Source organism: Perna viridis, chromosome 6, assembly GCF_037379345.1.
Source record: "Perna viridis isolate PV_CMFRI_1.1 ecotype Kerala chromosome 6, ASM3737934v1, whole genome shotgun sequence".
NCBI classification, from domain to species: Eukaryota; Metazoa; Mollusca; class Bivalvia; order Mytilida; family Mytilidae; genus Perna; species Perna viridis.
In genome coordinates, this window is record NC_142450.1 from 48,858,467 (window position 1) to 48,869,671 (window position 11,205).

An 11,205-nucleotide genomic window follows, 5' to 3' on the forward strand; every position below is an offset into this window, starting at 1 on the left:
TAAATTTAAGATTATGCATATGTTCAACAATTGGTTTCTGGATACTACAATTTTTGTTGTTTCCATGCAGTGACGATCAATGCATGAAAATAGATTTGTTTGAATTGGTCCTATGCTCATTGGGTTTGCAATAGCCGCCTTATATATGAAAATGACGCAATCATGTGGAATTAATATTTAATTTAATTTCAAAATTAAAATCTGTAACCCATTGGAATCCAATGTTTTATGTTGCAAATATGATTGAACAGTTCTTAAACAATTTCGGACCATTTATTAACAATACTTTCTCAATAAAACAAAAACTCACGACAAGGAGATGTTGTTTTGTTCATTCTGTTTAATAAATTGGTTGTTAAGGTCTTCATTATATCAAAAGATAATTCTCAACATACTTAAGACAGGATTATAGTGTGTTTGTAGTCTATTTAATTTGTAGATGATTACTACGTTATTAATTTTATTCATGTGATTTGTCTTCTTTCCCTTTTTATTTGAAGTTGTATAATAAGACAAACAACAACTACAATTATAGCTTACAAATCTGCATGTATTTATTTACTTGTAAGGGATCTATCATATTTAAATATACTGAAATGCTGTTTGAAATCGAACCATCTATAATCGCTTTTTTTGGGTTCTGCAGACACTTCTATTTAATCACTATTCTTAACACTTAAACTTGTATGTTACCGAATAGTAGAAATATCGATCAAAGAAAAGAAATGTCAGCTTAAAAAATAAAACAATAATTTGTCCAAATAATAAAACGAAAGGTCTGTCGATAACCACGAATGGTCACAATGTGATTATATGCGCCAAGAGCTCCTTAGATAATCGCGAATGGTCACAATGTGATCATATGCGCCCGCCCAGAGGGTGCTTAGATAACCATATTATCTCCATTCGTTATTATATCTTTCGAATTTGATGCTTATTACTTACGTTTTAAATAGCTATTATTTCTGTTTAGTCGACATACTTCATGTTCGCTAAAGGTCTTATTAAAAATGTGAAATAGACTCCGTAGTGCATGTAGGTAGTGTAAGCAAACTCACTTACATGGGATAAGAGTGAATTCGTTATAACGAAAAGAAGAATTATCAATATATCTCAATAATTAAATTTATTGTGCTTATAATGAAATACAGTTAACCATTGGATAAGGAGCATAATGAAACATATATTCAACTATTTACATTTGCCACGCTCACAATTCACTGACTACTTTTATTGATCACAGTGTACTGCAAAAAAGAAAAACTGAAAATACATTGAATGGTATGCTTTATTGTTTTTGTGTTTCGATATTTGTGTCAGTGCCACTAAATGAACTAATATTGTTTGTTGTCCCTATACAGAAATACATTATGATACAGTGAGTGTACAACAGAGAAAATAACGGCGTCTTGTTCAATTCATGTTTAAGTACAATATAGACATCGTACAATTCGTTGATGCAAATCAAAACGAACGATATACTGTGACGTAACTGATTCACTACTGTCATATATTTAAGGTCTTTTCCTAGATGGGAAAAACCTTATTGTTTTTTAATGGGTTTTTTTCTTCCCACATTTCTAAAATTTATTTTCATATGATCCCCGCCTCCCTATTCATCTGTCAGGATATCAACACCAAATTTGAAAGGGCAATCAAGGGAACCAAGGTTATAGCTGTAATCAAAAGAATGTAATCCAGGGGCAAAGACCCGACATGGAAAACAGACATACACAACAAAGAACATAAAATAAATAAAATCATACATACAAAGTAACAAAAGCAAATGAACAACTCGGACTCCATTAAAAACTTGGAACACGGACCAGGTGCACCGGTAGGGTAAGCGTCCTCTGCTTTTCTAGAAACACCAAACGAGTTGCTCATAAAAAGTCAAGTCCGGGGTAGACAACCGAGGAAAGGAAAACGATCCACGAGTTCATTATGACGACCATAAAACTTCTGTAGTGATGACTTCAATCTTGTAGCAACATAACCCTGTTCCAGAAGCTTATTTGTTAGAGTTCTAGTGCAATACAAGAAGTCTGCGTAGTTTCGGCAAGCTCTGGCATAACGTATGCGTTGTGATATGAACACTCCGTACGCAGGTGGTGAAGGGATGTTGCCACATATGAAAGGAAAGTTGACAATTCTGAATGAAAAGTCATCACTTTGTCGTAAAGTTTGGTCAATATTTTTCCTTTACTATGGATTTCTAAGTGTAGGTCAAGATATGAGGCTGACTTCACAGTGTTTGTAGTAACCGTTATCTTAAGTTCTTTTGGGTAGATGCGATGTATCAAATCCCCGAAATTAGGATTGTTTAAAGATAATACGTCATCTAGATAGCGGAAACTGAGATTGAAGGATCTAACCAAACGATATTATTTCTTTTTGATCAGATCAGCTATAAAGTCAGCCTCATAAGAGTGAAGGAATAGGTCAGCAAGTACAGGATCACAATTTGTTCCCATTGGAATGCCGACCGTTTGTTGAAAAACACGTCCACCACACTGGACAAATATGTTGTCGATTAAAAATTCCAGCATTTTGTAAACATCTTCCTCTGTATATTTTGAAGATGATTTGGAATTATTTCTTACAAAGTATTAGAAATCTCTACCAAGAACTATTTATTTGTATCTAGGTGTACCATCTCTTTGGAAAAAACAACGATGTATAATGTTTTTAAGTCGGGATTTTAACTGAGTATGGGGAAAAGAAGTATACAGTGTTGAAAAATCATAGGTTTTAATGATATTATATTCAGATAATAGTCTTGAACTAATTGTTTCCAAAAGATTTTTCGAATTTTTCAGGATCCACATTGAATTAATACCAATACGGGAGTAACAAGTGTTGTGGTAGGACTGCAGACACTTTTTGACAGTTGTGAGTATAGAAGTTAATAGTTTTGAAAGAGGTTTGGTGGTACATTTTGCAGATCCAGCTATGAAACGTTGTTTGTATGGATTCTTCTGGAGTTTAGGGATCCAGTACATAGATGGTAAATCACAATCATCGTCCTTGGTAGAGAGACCAAAAGAGTATAGCACAGATTTATGGTTTTTCACAATCTCTTCTTTGGAGAGTGTGGTAGCAGTATAGGTCTTACCACTACTATTATTTTTTACGTCTATCTCTGATAATAAACATTGAATGTAAAACGTTTTGCAGACAAAAATAATGTTGTTTTGGGCTTTATCTGCTGGTACGACAACATAGTTGTCATGTATAGTAGACAGTGTTTTTGCTACATCGGGGTGTTGAAGGGATGTTGAACAGTTTTCTTTATTTTTATTCCAAATGCCTTTTAAGAAAATAACAGTGCACTGCTTGGAAAATGAAAGCTTTGAAATACAGTACCATATCTGACCGACCTTTAACATATGATATTTTTTTCAGTTCATAAAAATGATTGGATTTTTATTTATATTCAGCAAATATTAAATGAGTGTTGTACAGTTTACCTGCGCGGAATAATAAATTGAATTGCTAAATAGATAACGTATTTTTTACAAGGACATAATTTGAAATCGGTTAAAGAAATGCAGGTATACATGTTTCTTTAACTAGTTGGTATTAAAGAAGGTTCATTTAGACTTTTATTTTATTACTTTGTTTTGTTTTTTTTTTTGTCAAGTTTATCTTAAATATTATGTAATCTACTTACATTGTGCTACCCCGTCCTTGGATATGTTGAATGGTCTTTTTACGTTATATAAACTATTACTCAAAAATAAAAAGTTCTTGGAACGAGAACTATATTTATTTTTAAAGTTCTGGGACAGGTCATCATTTATCTAACTAACAACATTTGATTTCATGCATATTTGTTCTTGATTTTAACCTAAAATACAAATCTATCTAGATAAATGACAGTTATAGATTTCACCGCAATATATAGCTCTTTTCAACATATTTATGTTGTTTGTTTGGTTTTTTTTATTATTATTTTTGTTTCTATGATTTTTATTTTAAAGTTTTGTGATCGGTAGATTGATATTTGTGCTGTGATTCTTTGGCGGGAGAAATCTAAGAGAGCAGAATTTATTTCTCATGTCAGTTTGTGAAATTAATAACACATGAGACATTTGATAAATCACGGTGTTCTATATAATAAACATACATTACACTTTAACATTTTTATATGATAATTATTTATTGCAAATTTGATCGTAATGCATCAAGGTGTGTGTCTTTAAAATCATAATGGCTTAACCTGCCTTACGTTCAGATATAGAGAGTACTGTTGAAAATATAAACGCGGAACAATGCAAACGTTTTAAATTATTTATTTGATGATTAAAGTGAGGTTTATTTACATATTATGCGATACATGTAATTGAATGAACTGCTCCTTTTCGAATTCCTTACATATATTTCAACGTCAAATTGTGTTTACAAGTGACTTCTTCTCAATATTTCATGTGCTCCATCAGATGATACATACCTTTTTACCTGTTTACAGTTATTTTCGTCGGCATTAGTTTCAGAAAAAATGAATGTAAGACAAATAGTTCTCTCTGCATGTATTCTATTACTCGGATAACCTTAAGAAATTTTATTTTTCTTGGTTGTTAAACCCTTTGTTTATTTTATTGTGTAACTGATTAAGGATAACGTATTAACATGTATAACCAGTAATTTTGATAACTTCTCAGCTCTGTAGAAAAATTTATAGGATATACGATTTATTGTTGATCCTGTATGCTTAATGCATCAAAAACATCCAGGTAAAATTCACTCATTCTACAATAAAATTTCCAATTGTATGTCATTTAGAAAAGAAACAAAAACTGGATTTTCCATATCTAATTTAAGTGCATCATCACAGGAGAGTAATATTAGATACGATCTTAACAATTTGCGTTAAATCCTCTTGAAATCTGTTGATGTCATGCGCGTTCTTGGTGACCTTCTATAACACATTCTTATTATCAAGGCCTGTTACCCTATTATTAAACCGGCGATACGGTAAATCAGTTTTCGCTTAAGAACTTACTGAAACTTAAGATAGTACTTTGGATCTTTGCAAGACTGTATTCGAGTACTGAGAATGAATACAGATACATAATATAATAAGAATTGCGTAACAAAAACAAAACCAAATAAATGCGTACGTCTATTCTACATTCAATGTCGTAAAAAGTTTGTTCATTATCTATGGCAGTTATCTAACTAAACAATGGTATTTAACAAGTTAGCAGCGTCTTTTCGGGGACATTTGCGCGTGATTAGTCTTAGTATCAAAATAAGCAGCTCTCCTGCACAAATGGCACGGGCTCGCTTGGTTGATAACAGACGTGACATCGATATCAAAAGAAAAAGTAACAGATCTGGCAAAACGCTACAAATGGACCTTTCCAAAATTAGTGAAAATACTTACAGAGATCACCAAAAGGTCTGAAATGAGTGTAACCACTGTAAGCTATGACATGCCAAAACAACAAAAGTAATAAAATCCACAGATACAGAACCATGACACGAAGACACATAAATGACCCACATTGTCAAGGCCATTGTACAGCAATATCGCGCCTTGTATTCTTTTTATGGAGCTTGATATCGATAAAAAGGACTCTCGTGCATCCACATAATGATTTCAATTTTTTTGTCTCAGATGACCTGATATGAATATCAAGATATTTTGCGCACCTATGTTTCGGGGTTGTGTGCTTTGTGGGGCCATCATTTCGAGTTCAAGGTCTCTCGTGTTTCTTTATCAAAGCTTTGCGTGTTCTTCTTTCTTGCATTTTGATATCAAGGCCTCCTGTCACCTATATCATAATAGTCAAGTCCGGGGTAGTCAAAAGAGGAGAGGAAAATTATGACACGTTGAACAAATCAGTTTTCATAGCACAGATGGATACACTGTAACGATCCACGAGTTCATGATGACGACCATTAAACTTTTGTAGTGATGACTTCAATCTTGTAGCAACATAATCCTGTTCCAGAAGCCTATTTGTTAGAATTTTAGCGCGATACAAAAAGTCTGTGTAGTTTCGGCAAGCTATGGCATAACGTATGAGTTGTGATATGAACACTCCAAGAAACTTTTATTTCGTATGTAATAAAAAAGCCATATAAGAAAAGGCCTCTATAACGCTTGAATAGATATATTAATCTAATGGGTTTGCTTTTTCCAACAAGCCCTCTGTATGTTAGTAAATCAAATTGTGTCCACCCGTTTTTCTCTAGTATCATACATTAACACAGATCTTTATTGTGAAAAAGAAAGACTTTTGGCCAGGTATTATAATAGCATTTTCTGCTATTCAGTCAGGTCTTCTCACTGCATGTAGCGCTGTGCAGTTGATACCTATCAGTATTACCTGGACTCTTATGAGGCTGACTTCATAGCTGATCTGATCCGAAAGAAAGAACATCGTTTAGCTAGATCCTTTAATAACAGTGTCCGCTATATAAATGATGTATTGTCGTTAAACAATCCTAGTTTCTAGATTTGATAAATCGCATCTACCCCAAAGAACTTGAGATAAAGGATACTACAGACACTGTGAATTCAGCCTCATATCTTGACCTACACTTAGAGATCGATGGTAAAGGAAAACTATTGACCTTTCTTTTCATCAGTGGCAATATCCCTTCAGCACCTGTGTATCGAGTTTTTATATGGCAACTGATATGTTATGCCAGAACTACACAGACTTTTTTTGTATCGCGCTAGACTTCTTACAATTACACTTCTGGAACAGGGTAATGTTGCTACAAGATTGAAGTCATCGCTACAGATGTTTTATGGTCGTCATCATGAACTCGCGGATCTATATGTTGTATCTATCTGCACCATGAAAAAACTGATTTGTTTCGTCTACCCCGGACTTGACTTCTTATGAACAACTCCGCAAGTATTTCTAGAAAAGCAGAGGTTGCTTACCCTACCGGTGCACCTTGTCCATGTTCCCAGTTTTTAGTGGAGTTCGAGTTGCTCATTTGCTTTTGTTGCTTTGTATTTATGATTTTAGTTACTTTATGTTCTTTGATGGGTATGTCTGTTTTCCATAACTGGTTTTTGTCCCTGGATTACATTCTTTTGATTACCGCTATAACCTTGGTTCCCTTGATTACTCTTTGGTAAACTAGCTACATGAAGCTGACTGACAAATATTGAAAAATCTATTACACGAGAGAAATAAGGGATGGTTACCATTGAATTTGCTAACGAACAATTTGATCAACTAAGGAAAAGCCCAATGCTAGCCTTTTATTTATAACTACTATAAATATAACTACAAAACTAATTTACATGACTATGGTTAACTGTCGTTTTGTGAAGTGTAGTGAGAATTGGAAGTAATTTATGTAGTTAACTTAAACATTCTGTCCTTAGATACATTAAGAGTAATTAAGGTAATCAAGATTCTAGTGGAAATCAAAAGAATGTAATTCAGGGACAAAGACCAGATATGGAGAAACCTGGTAAACACAACAAAGAACACAACATATCAAGAATAATACATACAAATTAACAAAAGTAAATGAGCCACTCTTTAAAGTAGACTATTGTAAATATAATTTCTGTTTTTGATGATACGGAGATGATGTAATCGGACTCTTGACTTGAGTTTCAAAAAACAATATCGGTACATAGTTGTTGATTTTAGTTACCGAATAGTTATGTTCAAAATTTTATAATATCATGCAATTTTGTATTATGATATGCCCAGACACGACTTTTGTATATGAAATAAACTAAAGCATATGAAATTTGGAAATGGGTGCAGAAAGGATGGGCCATCTAATTTCACCATAATTTACAGTATATAATCTGAATTAAACAAAACGTTTTTTATTTGACATGTACTTACAACTTACCATTAAATAACATGTATGTTTATCTTATTTTATTGCAGATGTGAATGTTAATATTTTTGAATATCTTACTTGAATTCGTATCAATTTGTTCTTTATATGTGTAATGTCGACCTGTTTTATCAAAACAAATAGTTAAATGTTTTTTTAAACTCATGAAATGAATTGAAGTTTGTTGATATTTTATATTTACATCCATGAAACTGTGTCATCACCGAAGAAAATTCATTACATTTTCATACATAATAGAATATGAAATAATGAATGTAATAACCAAAGTTTTTGTTTTCTTGCCACAAATATGACTTTGAAATGACAAAAAAATACACAAATGCTGAAATTTTTTGGTTCACATCAAATTATTTTGTCCTTTTAATGCAAGAATTTTCGTAAGTCATAATGTTCTCTTTTTTGTTATGGATTCATGCATCTAAATTCACAATTAACAATTTCAACAATTGATCATTAATTTTCAATCATATTCTATGCCAATAAAGAGCCTTTAACGCCCCTTTTAAATTTGTCAAGCTCATTGCTCTCAGAAATAGTGCGCATCCGTTTTTAATTTGTGAACCAAAAAAATCAAAAATGTTAAGAGGACATGTAAGACGGTAAAAATGTAACACTCAATCAAAGCTTAAACCGTTGTTTTATCTTAGTATGTGAATTCCAGGATTCCAGAGACCAATTATATCACTATCGGTGATTTTGTTGTTTCTGGATATCATATACATATAATGACAATTGTTTCCCTTAACCGGGATGTAACATATTTCTTTAAATTTAAATCTAAATGAAATGCTTGTCAAAACGTTGTATTTCATGAACGTCAGTAAATTGTCGAAATCAAACTCTATTAACCAGACTAGTTACACCAAATACTTCCTATTCATACGGATAATTGATTAAACAGTTGCTGATGATCATTTTGAAATACAAATGCACCATTATTTCTTTTTCAATTCATGGTGTTTCAAAACATCCATCATCACATGACAATCGAATTAATGTTGAATTAGCTTCAGGTCCGCTATGAAACGATTGTGTTATAGAAACTGTATTACGAGCATCTTTCTTTATGGCAGAGGGGTTTTGAATTTGAACTGAGAAACTAAATCCAGAACGGGCAAATATTTTATGTTTCATGAGAAAAAAATGATTGAAACCTATCTTACATATTTTACGACCGTCGCTTAAAAGAATGCATACAGTGTCAGAATCTTTTACAGTACGGGAAAGTCTTCTAACGTCAAAATGTAGAATAATTTTGATCGATAGTATGTTGGCCTCTGTGACCAGGAAGATATCTTCACGTTCTTTATATTCTATAAATTTGGTGTTAATCCTTCCAGCTTTTCTCCAGATAATACCCGCTCTACTGACAGTAGGATAATATTGTACTGTTGGGCCGTCTTTTCGTAGTGAATGCCTATGTATATATGTTGATTTATGTGGCGTATCTCGGTTTTTATACTGAGTCAAAAGGCTTACTACAATTCCTATAACAGCTAAAATCAGTATAGATACAACAAATAGTTTGCATTGACTTTCCATGAGAATGTTGGAATCATCTGAAATCAAATTAAGATACTTAAACTTTTGACTTTACATCAGTGAAATTAAAAGAACAATCTAACTAATCATATGTGCCCGGATGTTTAATTATAAGACCAATATTGGAATCATTATTAAACAAATCTTATAAATTGGATCAAATTAGCTATCTGAAATGTAAGTAATATTTATACATCTTTCAAATGCTTGTATTTGTGTTTATACATTTATCAACGGTATGGGCGGAGTAATTCAAGAAATCGTCTGAGTAAAATTAACCTCACATAGTTGATGATAAATTGATAATAATAGCAGTAACATATCTAAAATAATGTTCTAGATATGTTTTTTTTCTAGATATACTCTCAGTTGTTGTACTATCTCTTGTTTGCGTATGTTTAATAAACTACTTGATATAATGAATGATCGTTTAAAATATTCCATTCCTGCACAGACAACTTTTTACGTTCACTCCGTCTAGTATTTCTAGAACTTATTTGTTGAACAAATTTAAAAACATATACAAATTCAGGTGTTAATTTAAAGATTTAAATATTTCAAAGGCTTAAACTCTAGTACAGTTTTTCTACATATATAAAATATTCAGGCATTGATATTTATCTCAACCTTATACTTGAATTTCATTTACAATTTGTTTGGTCGTAAAAGTCTTCACCTTTGACTGGATGTTTTATCGTGATGTTATAATTGAAAACATTACAAAATGTGTAGAATTAATAAATACCTACATATGATTGTACGTTTCTCCAAATCCAGATCATTGTTAAGATTAATTGTTTTCTAATGTAATTTGTTCGTGTTTCTCACAACTGGACTTTGACTTACCTGAATATTAGTCTACTGTTGGAATACTAAATCTATTGAAAGAAAAGAAAGAGTATCATTCCGTTTATACTCAGAACTAAACCTATTTTTAAACTTCTATTAATACCGATTTGAAATTGTATTGTAATTGTATATACATAATTGTTTGACAGTAAAAGGTGATCACACGCAACAGTTCATTAACTCATATATCAATACTTGGAAAAATAGTATACTTTATTGAAAAGTCGGTCAAATTTTAAATGATTCGACGAAAGAGCAGGAAGTTGATTTTTAAATAGAATTTTAGTCAAGTACAAAAATTAAGAAAACATCTCAGGTAAAATTCTTGAACCTCCTTTCAGAAGACTAAGACAATTTGAAAACAAATCTTGATTTCAATAAGCATAAGTATAACTATATACATTATAATACTCTTATAATCGTTTACAAAAAATACGTATGCTAAATGAGTCAATACATTTTTAAACGGCACCATTAAAACGAAATAAGAAAATAAATTATATACAGAAAGAGTAAAAAACGGACATATACAAAAAATGCACCAGCTATTTAGACTTAAAAATTAAAATTTGATGTGTGTAACAGGAATACTGGTTGGCAAAGCATCCTAATGTCACGATCGGTCTTGTCTAGTATTAAAAACTGCAACAAAAAAAAACGATAAGGAAATCATCGGTTATAATTATGTTCAAGTTTATGGTTAAAAAAGGGTAACAACAAAAATACCGAACACTAATTCCGATGTCAATAATATATTACAGAACACTAATCCGAAAAAAGCATTAAAATAAAAACTTATAATGGAAGGGAAAATCGCTTTTTCGTTAATGTTTACATTGTAATCATGTATTTTGTTATGTGAAAACGGATTGGATAATACTCAATACAAAGAACAATCAAGGGAACCAAGGTTATAGCGGTAATCAGCATACAATAACTAAAATCATACATACAAAGTAATAT

The 11,205-nt window shown here is 31.8% G+C and overlaps 1 long non-coding RNA gene across 1 annotated transcript; it reads right to left on the bottom strand.

Annotated features, from left to right (window-relative positions):
* Nucleotides 1-7,800: 7,800 nt before the first annotated feature.
* On the bottom strand, nucleotides 7,801-10,391 carry LOC148615385 (uncharacterized). Its single transcript, XR_015923879.1, has 2 exons — nucleotides 10,240-10,391; nucleotides 7,801-9,410 (listed from the first exon to the last, which is right to left on the bottom strand). It is a non-coding gene; the product is annotated as an uncharacterized LOC148615385 (long non-coding RNA).
* Between the last annotated feature and the right edge of the window lie 814 nt (nucleotides 10,392-11,205).